The sequence below is a fragment of the Mustela lutreola genome, chromosome 5 (assembly GCF_030435805.1).
Source record: "Mustela lutreola isolate mMusLut2 chromosome 5, mMusLut2.pri, whole genome shotgun sequence".
NCBI classification, from domain to species: domain Eukaryota; kingdom Metazoa; phylum Chordata; class Mammalia; order Carnivora; family Mustelidae; genus Mustela; species Mustela lutreola.
In genome coordinates, this window is record NC_081294.1 from 31,658,518 (window position 1) to 31,674,636 (window position 16,119).

The window sequence follows — 16,119 nt, forward strand, 5'->3', positions numbered from 1 at the left end:
ATGAATAAATAAACCTTTTTTTAAAAAAATATTGTTTGCTTATCCTAGGTCCTTTGAATTTCCATGTAAATTTTAGAATCAGATTATCAGTTTCTACTAAAAAATCCTGATGGGATTATGATGGTTTATCTCATGTATAATTAATTTCTGAAAGATTGATACTTGAACAGTATTGAATCTTCCCATTTGTGGACATAGTATTTTTCTTCATTTGGTCATTACATCTATTTTTAGAAATGAACGAGTAATGAAAGTGGAAGGCACAAGAGGGCAACAGCAGGGGAAATGGGTAGAGAAAGAGAAAGTTAGAAAATGTTGGTGAGGCTTCTATGATGTGTTGAGACCATACCCAATTCTTGTGGAACCAATGTTCAAAGACCTTGAGAAAGCTCTATAATCAGAGTACTTTAGGTACAATGGAAAGCCAAATCTGCATAGCCGTAACGATTTTGTTATGTAAGTGGCATATCATAGCAACTCTATGTGTATGTGGTTCATATGTAAGATAAAGGAACGATGAGTAAAATAAAATTTCTAGAAACTAATTCTAGTCTTATCCTTAAAAAAATGCTAAGATTATGCTTACAATTAGGTTTCTGTTTGGAAGTTAATATAATTATCTCATACCCGCTGCTATTATAGCAAAACCAGATCTACTGCTGGGTTGACTAATGAGGAACAATGCTGGTCAATGAAGGTACTGACTGAACTGAATTCTCTTCCTGATATTTCTGTTTCCTACAATATACTAAATCATGAGGATACATTGTGTTACTAACACTATATATCAGTTGAAGTTTTTATTATCTCTGTAAGCCTGGTAATGCAAGTTTATTAAGATAACTTAATATAAAGAAAACCAACATTTTTGAAGTGGAAAAATGACTTCATAGTAGTTTCAAGTTATTTACAAGATAGTCTTTAACTAATAAAGTTAAATGAATTGAGCAACAACCAACGTATCAGTAATGCTCTCTGTTCTCTGAGTTTCCACTATATCTCACACACACACACACGAACTTTAAAGAAATCATTTAACAGAATACTAGTGCAGAAAGTTTAAGTGGTTTGGCTGACTCACAAAGTAATTGTAATTTGTATTAGGACTTTCTGGATTTAATACAACATATTTCTATATACTCTACAGCTTCCTGAGTAATCTTAGCAGGTGGCTAAAGGGAAATGTGTGAATGCTTGTATCAGCCACCCTCTCTGTATTGCTATATTAATTGGATTTAAAAATTTTCACTACTACAGAGACCATGTCTAAACCAAACCCAGAAAAGCTTTATCAGGTTTTCTGGGATAAGGTTTCTTTTTAACTAAACATTCTAAAATTATAAGTTAGCAGTAGAATGCTAAAGCACTACAACTTTTTGTAAATTGTTTAAAATCAGCTTCTAGAAGTCAAGTGGGACCTCCCATTCTTCACATGAATGCTTTGTCCCAACTCTTAAGCAGGTTTTCTATCTGTATCTGTATTCCATTCTAATCCTTTCCAGGTGTGTAATAGAAGCACAGCATCCTTGAAACTGTAGAAATATTCTAACAGTACCTGATTTAATATGCCCTTTAGCTTCTGTTCGGTGAATTTGTCTTTTATTGATCATTCCTCACATCACATAATGATTTGTTCCATTTACCATACTAAAGGAGTGAAAAATACAAGGTTATATATTTTCTTCTCTAGACTCTGCATGAAATGCTACATTAAAAAGAAAAACAACAACAACCATGGCTTCTTTTAAGTGTTATAATATCTGTCCACTTTTTTCTTTTATAATAATAATTCTGAAAAAGAACTTTGAAATCAGCTGTCTAGCCTCCTCTTTTCACACATAGGAAACTGAAAACCAGAGATATGTGGTAACTCACATAGATAATTAATACTTAGCTCAAGTTACAATTCAGCTGGGTCCTCTGGCTTCTGGCTTCTAAAGCAACATCGCTTCCATGACAGGAGAAAGAGCAACTGTCTTTTACTGTCAAATGGGGTAAGCAGCCATCAAGAGGATCACAACGATACCAGTCTGGTACCAAACACATTCCTCCCTGATCCCTTGTATGACAGCAACCTTACCAGTGTCAATTACCCAAGCCAAAATATTAACTCATCTTCTGCCATGTGGTCCTGTATATCAGTAATGCTTAGCAAGAGTTAACTATCCCCATAGTCTGTATAGATACTCTCTCTGCTTTGTTTCTCAAAAGCCTGATAATATCATACCAGCTAGTGAATTCTCCTCCACCACTATTGCATCCCAGTTCACCAGTGCAAGGTTTAACCATGACTTTGCCATCTTCTACGAGGGGCTGTGTCCATGCACCATCAACGTTTGGGATCTGACTGCCCACCAACTGGTAAATGGTCGAGTTCCAAAATTTCATCCTACCATCTGTGTTCTTGAACTATTAGTAATATGAAATTCTACAGAGTTGGATTCCTGGGGAATAATCTTGAGATCAACACCCACAGAAGAAAAGATAAAAAGCAGGAGGACTAAGCAGCAAGAGTAGTTGATTTAGTTTCCATGAGGGCCTCAGGTAATTCTGTGGAGTGGTCTGAAGTCAGGATAAGGGAACTGGCATTTATACCCCCACATCAGTTAATTATTAGGTGAGGTCACCTGGAAGGAAGCGTATCTCTTCAGCTGAGGCAATGCTGCAGGGGTTGACACCTAAACATTTTCTTCCAGCAGTGGGTGAATGGATCTTTCATTCTTGAAGGGCAAGTGTATGGTGCATCACAGTGGCCACCATACTTCCTTTGAAAATTCACAATGTATCATTTTTATATCATTTTTATATATTTATTTATATTAGCCTACCTACTAGATGGAAGGCACCTTGAAGATAAGATGGTGACCTTTTCAATTTTGATCTGCTTGGTAATGTCAGTTGTTCAGTTCTATATTTGTGTTATTATGCTGCATGAATGTATGGCCTTTTCTCTTTCCTAAAATCTTTCTACTAAATCAAGCATTTCTACTGATACAAGGTCAAACTTGCCAACAATTGGTTTATGTGGCCCGTTTTTTTTTCCTTCTTCTAATTTTTTTTTTTTTTTTAAGTAAGGGCTTGAAATCACAGCCCTGAGACCAAGCCTTGAGCTGAGATCAAGAGTCAGATGCTTAACTGTCTGATAAGACACCTGTCTCACTCAGGTGCCCCTCTTTTTTCTTCTTTTGCTGGTTATCTTGTACTCTGCTTTAAAGATACAGCTGTGCTATCCAGTTCTTCTTCCATCCTTGCTCAGCTCTGGCTATATCCAGAAATCCCTCCCTTGTTTTCTATTCTGTTACCACTTACCCTTTACTGAGTCTCTTGCAAGAAACTAGTCTTGCTCTGACTCACATCATCCAAAATATTGTACTTAGTAGAGTCATCCATACAGAACATGGTCAATAAATATATGTTAAGACAGTTTATAAAGTTTTAAAAATTTTACTTTTAATAGATGTCTAAAGTTTTAGCTATTAGCTATTAGTTATTAGCTCATTTTATTGTGTGTATGTGTGTCTGTAAATTATGGAAAAGGTAAACTCTAAATTGACAGAAGAGATCATCTGGATTTTATCTTTAATTAGTTCTCCATCTTAGCATGAAGATTTGTCTATGCTGGATATCCAGAACTTCTGTTTATTGAATCCACATGATGGAATATCCAATGCATTGGAGACTTTATCCAACACTGATGAATAAAGTAATAAGGTCACCAGGTAATCATCCCCTTAGCAACCAAATGTATATACTGCCCTCTTATGAACCCATAATTCCTTCAGAACAATCTGCATAAGGTAGATGAACAATGAAAGGAAAGCTTATATTTATAAATATGAATCAATTCTAGCTAAACCAGAATGAATTGAACATTTGCCCAAAACTTGAAGGAGAAAAAAGTTAGAAAGAAAACTACATGTAAACACACCATATGGAGTTCTGGCATTCTTTTAATTTTGACAAAGTAGTAGACAGTGTTCCCATAAGATTGCCCCTCTCTGTTCAAACAGAGACATTATTTACTCTACACTGGTTCTTTAAAACTGTGTCCTTTTTCATTTATATATTCTGCTGGGGTTTATCAGTCATAGCTTGGTAAGATGACAGATCTTTAGCAATGTGTTTGCACTCCCTGAGGAAGTCAGCTAATAGTTGATGGGATTATATGCTTAGTGAGCTGAAGGTTGACAATATTTCATTATGTCAACAACAACATTTACAAAAATAAGGCTCGAGTAAGTGCAGGTAGAAATGTTCCCTTTAAGGAAATTGAGAATATGAACTCTTTTTCTGTGGAGAATCAATAATATAAGAATATTTATTACTATTCTATGATAGAATGTCTATATGCATGGGCTCCTAAGTTAATAAACATCTTTTTTTTTTAAGATTTTATTTATTTATTTGACAGAGAGAGATCACGAGTAGGCAGAGAGGCAGGCAAAGAGAGAGAGAGGAGGAAGCAGGCTCCTGCTGAGCAGAGAGCCCGATGCGGGACTCGATCCCAGGACCCTGAGATCATGACCTGAGCCGAAGGCAGCGGCCTAACCCACTGAGCCACCCAGGTGCCCAAGTTGATAAACATCTTAATATTTTCTTCAAACATCTTAATAATATTCTTCAAAATTCAAAGTGTATAGAGCTATGGAATTAAAGATGGGGAAGTAAATCTGATGGTTAAAATGAATCAGGATATAGAAGTGGTTAGTGGTTCCCTATTTAGCTGCTTCGTGTCCTATATAAATGGCCATTTCTGTTATTTTGAAAATTGACTTGTTATTTCTTTAGTTACAAATTCAAAGAAGAAATTGCAGCAATACAGAAAAATAAAAGATTAAAAAATTCCCACATTTCTCCAGCTGAAACTAATCACGACAGATATGAGATGGACATTATTCCAAGCATCTCTGAATATATGGAGAGAAGGATTGACTCATGAACAAAGATAACTTCTATAAAAATAAAATCACACCTTGCATGCTATTTTTAACAAAAAGTATTAAAATGTATTTTTAAATTATATTTAACAGAATGAAAGAAACCAAACTGAAAATGAAGGAAATGGTGAAGTTCAGATTCTTTTTTTTTTTTTTAAATTCAGAAGATGGTAGCTATTAAAGTTTCCCCAGAAAGAATAAAAAATGAAAATTTTAAAAACATAATTTTTTATTTTTCTTTTTAAATACCAATTATTACCAATTGTCTCCTTGCTCTGGAAGTAAAGTAAATTAGTACACTCTACAATTTTTCTACCTCTTTATTATTCTTAGATTTGTTAATTATACTATTAAGTTTCTATGTTATGTAAGTCCCATGGTTATTTATTCTTACATCTGTATTCAAATGCTCGACACTGGTATTTTAGCAAAATTATCATCAGACAATTTGTATGGTTTTTTTATCTTTTCTGTCTAGATTTGGTTATAAATAAATTTTTTTAAAGATTTTATTTATTAATTTGAGAGAGACAGAGAAAGAGAGAATACAAGCAGGGGGAAGAGGCAGAGGGAAAGGGAGAAGCAGGTTCCACGCTGAGCAGGGAACCAGACATGGAGCTTGATCCCAAGACCTGGAAATCATGACCTGAGCTGAAGGCAGACACCCAACCATCTGAGCCACCTAAGCACCCTTCAAGTTTTTTAATCAGTCAGTTTTTGAAAGAAAGGATTTTGGGTGCTATATTTCCTCAACTTTTTCATGCTTGAGAATATCTGTAATTTTATTAATAACTCTATGACTTAGTATAGAACAATACTAGGTGTAAATTTCTTGTTATACTTTCTATTTTTAGACTTTCATAAATATAGATACTGCTTTACCATTCTCTGGTAGGACATGATGGTAGAAAGATGTTTAAGGCCACCCTAATTCCTTCCTTATATAAACTACTCAAATTTCCATCTATATACTTAAATAAATTGTGATTTTCTAAGCTATGAATCATAACAAAAACATATTTATCTCTTTTCATATACTTATGTGTGACTAAATTCATTTCAGAAAGTTTTTTAGCTATTGTAGCATTGAATGGTTTTAAAGAACACCAATTACACTTATATGGGATGGTCTTTGTCCTTCATTTCCATCTTTTTTCTCTTGATGAATTTCATTTGTCTCTATTTCATACTTTCTCTGCATTTATTACAATGATTTTTCTCCCCAGATAATTAAAATTGAGCTCTTCTATTCTCTTAGATGCTATTCAACTTACTGGTTTATAATAATTCCATTTTAAGTTTTGATTTTTTTCAATAATATTTATTTTAATGTTATTCTGTTATTTTAAATAATCTTTTAATATTTTTTCCTCAAAATTTATGTCTTCACTAAATTCTCCTTTAATATGGGGCAGTCAAGGAGGTTTCCTTATGGTGTTTATATTAGAATTTCTTCCAGGCTGAGTCCATCTATCTTTTGCTTAATATGTTACCTATTTTTGCTATAAAAGATTCATGTTTGCAGTGACAATTCTTTATATCTTGCTCACCCAAATATTCCATTTACTTTTATTTTATTTTAATGACCTCTCCTTGACTCTTTTACTCCCTTTCTAAGATCCTGAACATGGAATATAAAGAACAAATGCTGCCTTCTAAACACTTCAACTTGAGGTGCCTGTTGGCTCCAAGTTGAGGCTTGTGGCTCAGGGGGTAAGCCACTGCCTTCAGCTCACGTCATGATCCCAGGGTCCTGGGATCATGCCCCACATTGGGCTTTCTGCTCAACAGGGAGCCTGCTTTCCTTCCTCTCTCTGCTTGCCTCTCTGACTACTTGTGATCTCTGTCTGTCAAATAAATAAATAAAATCTTTTTAAAAAATAAAATAAAAATAAACACTTCACTCAAGCCTGAAGGTACAGGATTAGAAGATGATCTGGAATGTTGTGGTGTCTTTGTTGAGGACTTGAACTTTTCTTGTTCATTATTATTTTGTTGAGAGTTCCCAGTTAATGTTATGGGTTGCATTATCTTCCAAAAGATGTTGAAGTCCTAACCCTCAGTCCATGTGAATGTGACCTTATTTAGAAACCTATTTCAACATGATCAAGTTAAGACAAAGTTACTAGGGTGGGGTCTAATCCGATGTGACTGTATTCTTATAAACAGGGAAATTTGGACATAGTGACAGACATGTATATAGGAATGTCTGATCATCAATGTCTTGATGATGAAGGTCAAGATCAGGGCAAACCACCTACAAGTCAAAGAATACCAGTGATTGCCAAGCAACCAAGAAAGTAGAAGAGTGCATGGAATAGATTCTTCCTCAGAGTGCTCAGGTGGAACTAAACCTGCTGACACTTGGAGCTCAGATTTTGAGCCTCCAGAGCTGTGAGACAATAAATGTCTATTGTTTATGCCACTGCTTGGGGCACATTGTATGACAGTTCTAGGAAGCTGACAGGTCTAGTAGGGAGTGTTTCTTTTTCTCATGGAGAGAAAAGGCATTCAGTTTTGGCTTATTGTCCCAATTCAACTTAAAGGTCTGAATTTTTAAGTTTTTTTTTTTTTTTTTAAACAGAGTGGGGATAAGAATAATTATGTCCTTTTGTTGTTGTTGTTAATTCTTCTTACATGAAGATAGGAAACTTCACCTGGAGTCTTCTCTTTATGTCTTACCTCATTCTTTTTTTTTTTTTTTAATTTATTTATTTTCAGCATAACAGTATTCATTATTTTTCACCACACCCAGTGCTCCATGCAATCCGTGCCCTCTATAATACCCACCACCTGGTACCCCAACCTCCCACCACCCCCACCACTTCAAACCCCTCAGATTGTTTTTCAGAGTCCAAAGTCTCTCATGATTCACCTCCCCTTCCAATTTACCCTAATTCCCTTCTCCTGTCTTACACCCCATGTCTTCCATGCTATTTGTTATGCTCCACAAATAAGTGAAACCATATGATAATTGACTCTCTCTGCTTGACTTATTTCACTCAGCATAATCTCTTCCAGTCCTGTCCATGTTGCTACAAAAGTTGGGTATTCATCCTTTCTGATGGAGGCATAATACTCCATAGTGTATATGGACCACATCTTCTTTATCCATTCGTCCTTTGAAGGGCATCATGGTTCTTTCCATAGTTTGGCAACTGTGGCCATTGCTGCTATAAACAATGTTCATCATCACTAGCCCTCAGGGAGATTCAAATTAAAACCACATTGAGATATCACCCTACACCAGTTAGAATGTCTTACCTCATTCTTGAGAGTACTATTCCTTCATTTATTCTCAAAAGCTCACTAAGCCTAGACACAGAAATTTAATTAACATAGATTCAACCTAAATCCTTTATCTGGATTCATGGTTTGGCTTCTAATGCTCTTGAAGGAAAAGATGTTGATGTGGTCTTGAATGTGGCAAGTCTTATACCAAGGATCCTCTGAGCCCTGAGCCGTAATATTGATGGTCCTGTGCAGACCAGTCTTCTCAATTGCTTTGGTCTCTAAGCTAGTATTAGATCTATGAACAATCCTTCATTTGGTTAGATAAAAGGGAACATTCTAATAACAGACTGAACATGTCACCTTATTTGTACAAATAGTGGGAGTTCTAGAAGAATGGTACGTTTGGATAATAATTGAGTTTCTAATTTCTCTCATATCTCCCCTTTCTAATGAACTAATAAGACCAATAATGACATTTGTCTCTATGGAAAACTTATTTTTCTACAAGGAATCCAAGCTAAAGTGATCAGGCTAGCTCTTACTTCACTTCTGTTCAGGGGGAAAAGAGAGAAATTGGTAAGACAGTTGAATATAATAAGAACTGAGGTCCTAGTCCTCTCAGGTAGACTGTCCATATTTAAATTTATAATTCAACATATTTTTTTCTAACTGCCAACATACTTCAGGGTAGTTATTTTTTTTTTTTTTAGCATTCTCCAACAATCAAAGAAGAGTTATTACTCAAGCTCAGGAGAACCATACTGCAGCAAAAACAAATAAACAAACAAACAAAAGACTTAATTATCGATGAATAAAATCTCTGTATGGCTTCTTCATTATAACTGGTACAAACTAATTAATGCTGTGGAGTATTATGCCTCCATCAGAAAGGATGAATACCCAACTTTTGTAGCAACATGGACAGGACTGGAAGAGATTATGCTGAGTGAAATAAGTCAAGCAGAGAGAGTCAATTATATGGTTTCACTTATTTGTGGAGCATAACAAATATCATGGAGGACAAGGGGTGTTAGAGAGGAGAAGGGAGTTGGGGTAAATTGGAAGGGGAGGTGAATCATGAGAGACTTTGGACTCTGAAAAACAATCTGAGGGGTTTGAAGTGGCGGGGGTGGTGGGAGGTTGGGATACCAGGTGGTGGGTATTATAGAGGGCACGGATTGCAGGGAGCACTGGGTGTGGTGAAAAAATAATGAATAAAAAATAATGAATACTGTTAAAAAAAAACTAATTAATGCTATTTGAATAAAGTAACGCTCACTCATTATAGACTACTTCGTTAGGAGAATATTTCTATTCCATTACAAGGCAGTGATAGTTGTCTGTGGGTTTCTTTTGCATATTAGTCTGTGAAGGGCAAAGACTGGTCCTGGGAGCACATATCTTGAACATGGTGGTGTAGCAGTTCAGATGTGTTTAAATACATACAATAACAGAACCCAGCTGGTAGTGGATTAGACAAATGAACTTAATTTTTTTTCTTTAATTACAAAAAGTCTGGAGGTAGATTTCCTTTTATTGCTGATGGGCCAAAGGACAGAGTGGTGATGCCAACCACAATGGTCCCTTTCATTAGGAAAGCAAAGGAGGCTGGAGAAACAAGTATTTGGCTAATTCTATAAAGAAAGACATGGAGACAGGACTTGGGAATGCTTATTGAATCAAGCATTCACCAGGAAATAATACAAAAATAACATATTTACATGCTCTTTGTTTTCCTATTAGCTTATTTTCCACATTTGTCAGCAAAGTTCTACTGAGTAATGAATATTCATGTGCTAGATTAAACTCTTTGGATTTAAGGTACTCAAAGATCTGAAGTTTTCTATTTAGAATATAATAAAAACTGACTTAGCGGTCAACTCGTTTTAGATTCTTCTACCATTTCCATTTGGAAAAAGGACTTTCGTAAAATATTTGCTGACTCTGAATATTGGAGTTTTTCTTGCATTAGTCAAAATAGACTTAGCAATCAAATGAAAAATATGGTGGCCACAAATATTCAAACTTCTATGCTGATCCATTTCACATACATATTTGTGAGATAAAGCAAAACAAGTGACAGCAACAAAACCAGGATGGGTAAGGCAAGCAAAGTGAGAGTCTAAGAAATAATTTAGGAGCTCCAAACTGATTTTAAAACTGAATAGTACTCCTGAGGTTTTGCCTCAGGGGAGTCAAGCTATTGGGCTCTGGGTTAAACTAACAATGGGAAGCCCTAGATGAAAGGGATTAAAGTTAATATTTATGTGAGCTTTGAACTGTTCATCCCCTTAGGTTAACTAGTTATGTAATATTAATGGGAAAATTTAGTTTCACCACTGTTTCCCATAGAATGGGAATGTTTTAAATTTGCTTATAAAGATTTAACACAAGTATTATAAAGTATCAGATTTACCTAGGCAAAAGTACACTGTGGGAGATACTCAAGGTGATCAGAACATCAGATGTTTAAAAAATACTAGTGATAATGATAATGAAAGAAAGAAAATTTAACAATATCAAGAAAAACTATTAGGTTAATTTAAGAGGCCAGAGCAAGCCTCTTAAAATCTCAAGTCCTAGTGAGCCCAGCAGGGGGTTGTCCTCAACATCAACCACAACATAATCAATGTCTTTGTGGGCGGGATGGGAGAGGAAAATAAGCTAAGCTGACTTATTAAGATGTTTTTGAAAATATTAATGCTTAGGACTAAAGTGTTTGCTAAAGGGAACAGAGTGGGCCCTGATAAATTATTGAACCCTACATCTGAAACTAATGATGTACCGTATGTTGGCTAATTGAATTTAAATAAAAATTTTTAAAAAATAAAGAGAACAAAGTGGATGTTACAAACACAGGGTGATTCTGGGTGATTATGCACATATGTGGTTAAAAAAACAAATATCCTTTTCTTTCTAGCAAAGAGGATAATACAGATATGCAAAGGAAATCAAAAGCAAAATCAAAAGAGAAAAGAAGTTCTCAGATAGACTATGTTATTGTGACCTAGATCTGCCCTCACCACTCAATCTTACTCAGTTTTCTTTACAAAAAGATACACGAATCAGAGAAAACTTAGCAGTCTGATTTGGAAGTCAGAAGACCTGGCTTCTTGCCTTTAGCTTGCTCACTTCCTCTCCCAGAGCCCTGTTTCCTGATCTACAAATGTCCTTGGAGCGCTTTTTTAAAAAAAATATTTTATTTATTTATTTGACAGAGAGATCACAAGGAGGCAGAGAGGCAGGCAGAGAGAGAAAGAGGAGGAAGCAGGCTCCTGGCTGAGCAGAGAGCCCGATGTGGGGCTCGATCCCAGGACCCTGAGACCATGACCTGAGCTGAAGGCAGAGGCTTTAACCCACTGAGCCACCCAGGTGCCCCAGTCCTTGGAGCACTTTATCTATGATTCTCTGCAAGCTGAACAGAGCATAGCAGAAATTTAAAAGTACTCAAGACTATTAGCTAAGGTTTACCCTTTTCTGTGAGTAAAACCGACTACTACAAATGACCTGAATAGTTCATGGCCCATTGCCCATACCAAAATGACAGGCTTGTTGTTGTTAATGCTATCGAATTGGTTTTAACCATTTTGTGAGATTATTAAAGTACATTTAAATGGTATAAAGGTCTCATGCAATTGACCTGGAGAGAGAGAAAAGAGAGAAAGAGTAGCAGAGCGGCAGCCCTTAGGGTTTCATATCTTGGGCAGACACCAGGGAAAACTGAGTCACATAGATTATGCTCAGCATTAGAATACAACTCTTCTCAGTGTTGCTCTTAGGGTTCCACCCCACAGTCCTCCGTGGGTATCTCCTGGTTATTAAAGAACTCCATCTGAGCAAACTGGCCCAGTTTCTCACCCCAATAGCTACCCTGATGGATACTTCTTTCTGTAACAAAGGCTAGTGTTTACAGTGGTGATCTGTGGAACTGTGGATGGTCTGCATCAGTGCTATTTTGGGTTACAGGCTTTTTTGAGTACTTTTAGCATCTTTCTATTTGATCTTGCCAATTTCTGCTTTAAGGGATGTCTTACCTTTAGATCCCCCAACAGGGAGCCTGGGACAAAGGCTTGTTTGTAGGTAGTTCATTTGAGAAAGAGAAGGCAGAAAGTTGAAGAGAAGGAAAAAAGCCAGTACAAGAATTTGTTACCTAATTACCCCCTGCAGGTGGCTGAAGCTTGATCCAATGTGACTTTAAGGGGAGACATTTGAAATATGCCTCAGAGCAGTCGACCCAGGGAACAAAGAAGAAAGTATATATCCATCATATATGGCCCACTGGTCCAAGGTGAGGTCATCGACATTAACTCCCTAAGCTTCCCTGTTTGCCTTCCTGAGTGCCGAGAATACCCCTGCAGCAGAGGAGAAGTCCCGTGGCAGAAGCAGAGCTCTGGGATGAGTCTGTGCAAGGTGCTGTCAGGATGCACTTTTGTGAAATTAACAAAGTTTGGCTGAACAAGTTTTGTAGTAGAGGCTACAGGAAGAAGTGGGACAAATAGAATCTAAAATCGTATGTGAGAGCTGTCAGAAACACTGGACAAGGCACTTTCTAATATTCCTGGCTCCAAGGTAGTATCTGCTCAAGAGGTACAACATGAGAGGAGGGATAACCAAATAACCGAATAACAGAGTCTGACGTTTTCCTCCCATTGGGCTTCATTACAAGAGAGCCCTCAGATATGGGCCTCTTTGGCTAGGAGTTAGTCTCAGATGCAAGCATGTTCTGAAATGTCACCAACTCTTCAATAAAATGGATAAGGATAAAAGCATTACATAATCTATAATCAAATCTAAATATCAGGAAGGACTACGGAGTAAAATATTCTGTTTTTTTTTTTTTTCAATTCTTATGCATTTGTTAAAGAAAGCCATGCTCTATGAAACACTTCAAAAAGCAAAGAATTGCTTTGAAATAAACCAGGGTATTTAAGTGGGCAAACAGACAATTTAGAAATCTGATTCCATGGGATGTTGATATCTAAAGAGCAGGCAGTTAGGCTTCTTCAGTACCCAGCAAGCCATGTAATCCTGAATGCCCTGCATCGATGGCTTTGCACGGTGTGCTCAACACTTCCTCTGCACCCGTCCATCCCAACTCAAATCCCATTTTTACTTCAGGTTGGTACCCCAAGCCCTCTCTCCTACATTAAACTTCCCTGAGTCTGTCAGGCTGTGTGAAGCTTTAGCTTTCTTCACCCTTGTTAAGAGCAAAATGGAGTCTGCCAGTATTTCCAAACTGCTGCTTCACACACTGTGCAGATAATATATTTAACCACATACATCCATTTGTTTCATTCTCTCTCACTGATAATGGAATTCCTGTCCTGGTTCTTCTCTTCTCTACTTTATGACTTGACATATATTTATATGAAGTATTACACAAATTGGAAAACATCTGTCTACCTTTTAAAAAATGGAGCATGCACACACTTAGATGTTCATTTTTTAAAAAATGTCTTAAAGCACTTTCTCCAAAGCAGGTACTTGGGCTGGAAGCCATATGCATAAGACTAATATGGGTCCTGTTTCACAGAGCCTATGTGGGGCAGGGGATGGAATACACACAAGAATGCAATTTAATTTTTTTAAAAATGCAAAAATTGAAAGCTGCATAGTGTACTAAGAATGAAATAGGGAGCCAAGGTGGTGAATAACAGAGACAGACTTCGAACCCAGTGTTCAAGGAAGTGCTCTTGGGGAAGGAGATACATAAGTGAAGTCCTAAATGATGGAAAGGACCTAGCTCCAAGGAAAGTTGGGAGGACAGTATTTTTGGAAGAGGGCTAGGGCATGGAAAACACTCATCAGCTGAGTTAGCTATAGAGGATGACAGTTCCCAAGAAGAGGCTGGCAGGATGGGCAGAGCTGCCTCATGGTTGGACCTTGTAGCATAGTAAGCATTGTGGCTTTTTAAAAAAAAATTTGTGTAATTAAAATTCCTCGAAAGAACTTAGGCAAAAGAATGACATAATTGAGTTTGCTTTAAAATGATTAGTTTACCATGTGGAGATTTGTTTGGAGATAGGGTTGTGGAGACTAGCTTAAAAGAGGTTGTTCAGCCATAAGATGATTGGTGACCTCCACTAAGAAAGAAAAGAACAGATCCAAGATGTATTTCAGAGAAGAGATTTTCAGGTCTTGAACAAGAGTAAGGAAGAATATGTTTTCTAATATCCATTACCGTGGGTATAATTAAATTTTTTTGTATGCTTGTCTTCTCTCATCTACCAAATTACTAACTCTTCAGAATAGGGTTAATGTTTCATATATACTCTATATTTTCCTTATATTTCTGAGAACAAGATAGATGTTCAATTAATGCTTGTTTCATTGTTCATTTTTTTATGAACTAAACCATGGAATATTTGTGGAAATTATATTGGAAGGCAGAATAAAATAATGTGAATACTTTCAGGTCTTTCCAATGTTGCTTTTATTGCTCTGTTACTTGGTGGATAGATGTTAAAAAACAGAATGTTGACTTTTGTGGGTGTTTCATAAAAATGGGAAATCTCTCTGCTAGATTTAGCATTAATATTGCCAAGCTATTCAATGTGGTTTCCAACAGAACACAAACTTGGCACCTAAAATAGGGCACTGTGTGCCCTTGCAGCTGGAGCAGATCAAAGCATTCATAACCCATGTAGATTCTAAACAACTTTAGAAAACAAAGTCAAAATCTTCTCAAGGTAGTCCCAAGCAGAGGGGACACACCAGCCCTCTTGCGGCAGAAACACTGTCTCCAGGCAACTTCTGAAGAGAAAACTGTCATCTCCCCACTTCCCTTTCACACAATTTCCCTAGTAGTGACATCCTTTTTTTTTTTTTTTTTTTTTGCCCCTAATACCAAAATTTACTCTCAGGGAAAAAATAATAATAATAAATGTATGTATACAAGGTTATAAAGTTCTTGGGTTATATTTCCCAGTAATATTTGGTGCTTAAAGTATTTTCATAGGTTAATTTTTAGATATGGAGGAGCTAAAGGACCAGAGCTCTTCATAAGGAAATCCTGCTGGAGGACAAATGATGACTCTGTCTACTACTCTGACTGACATGAGGTCTGGGGAGTATCTGAAAATAAAACTCCAGAGTAGATCTGGCTGAGGGAAAATTGGGAGGATCTTGGTAGCCCACATATCTGGGAACTTTCCTTCAAATTCAGAGGCCCCTATTTCTGTCTCTGGTGTCCCTCAATCTGCAGCTTTTAAAGAATTCAAGAAAAATCACGTTGCTTTAAACCATGGAAGGCCTCCACATCCTCTTGTTGGAACTGGAAGACCTGGTTGCAGAAGGGAGGTTTGTCTCTCTTGTCTTTGCTAAGGTTTGTCATTTATGCTGTCTAAAATTTGAAAAGAATAATCAAGTGTTTGGAAGTGTTAGATGGCTGTCAGCATACTCTTTAGGTTTAAAGCTCACTTTGGGAAGCAGGGTCCTCCCAGTTATTAATGGTCCCCCAGAGCACGAGTCTATCTATTGGACCCAGCTTGGCCTGCATGACTCTCTTTTTTGAGCTGCGGAGTGCTACTGTGTCTTGTGGATCCCTGATTTTTATTTGGTTTTTATGTTATGTTCTTGACCTTTATGGAAGAGTATATGACTCTAGCCTCACAGCTTTGTCCACCTCTTACATACTGACGAACCTTCACATATGATCAGTGGCCATATATCATGAACCTTTCCTAATGCTCTCTAATGCCTGAAATTTTTGTGGTCCTCTTTGTTATGTTTGTATGCCTTTAACAATATGGAAGTCTAACCTGTAAAAGCTCTTTGTAAAGTTCTAGATCATATGACATTTCTCTGTATGATGAGGATGTTCAATCTCCATATAGACCCATTCATACTAGTTTCAAGCTTTGAGCCATATGAAGTAGATAGCCATTTCTCTTAGGAGAGCCTTTCAAAATTTTGGAGCAACCATATTTCAGCCAAATATTGGAGTTAG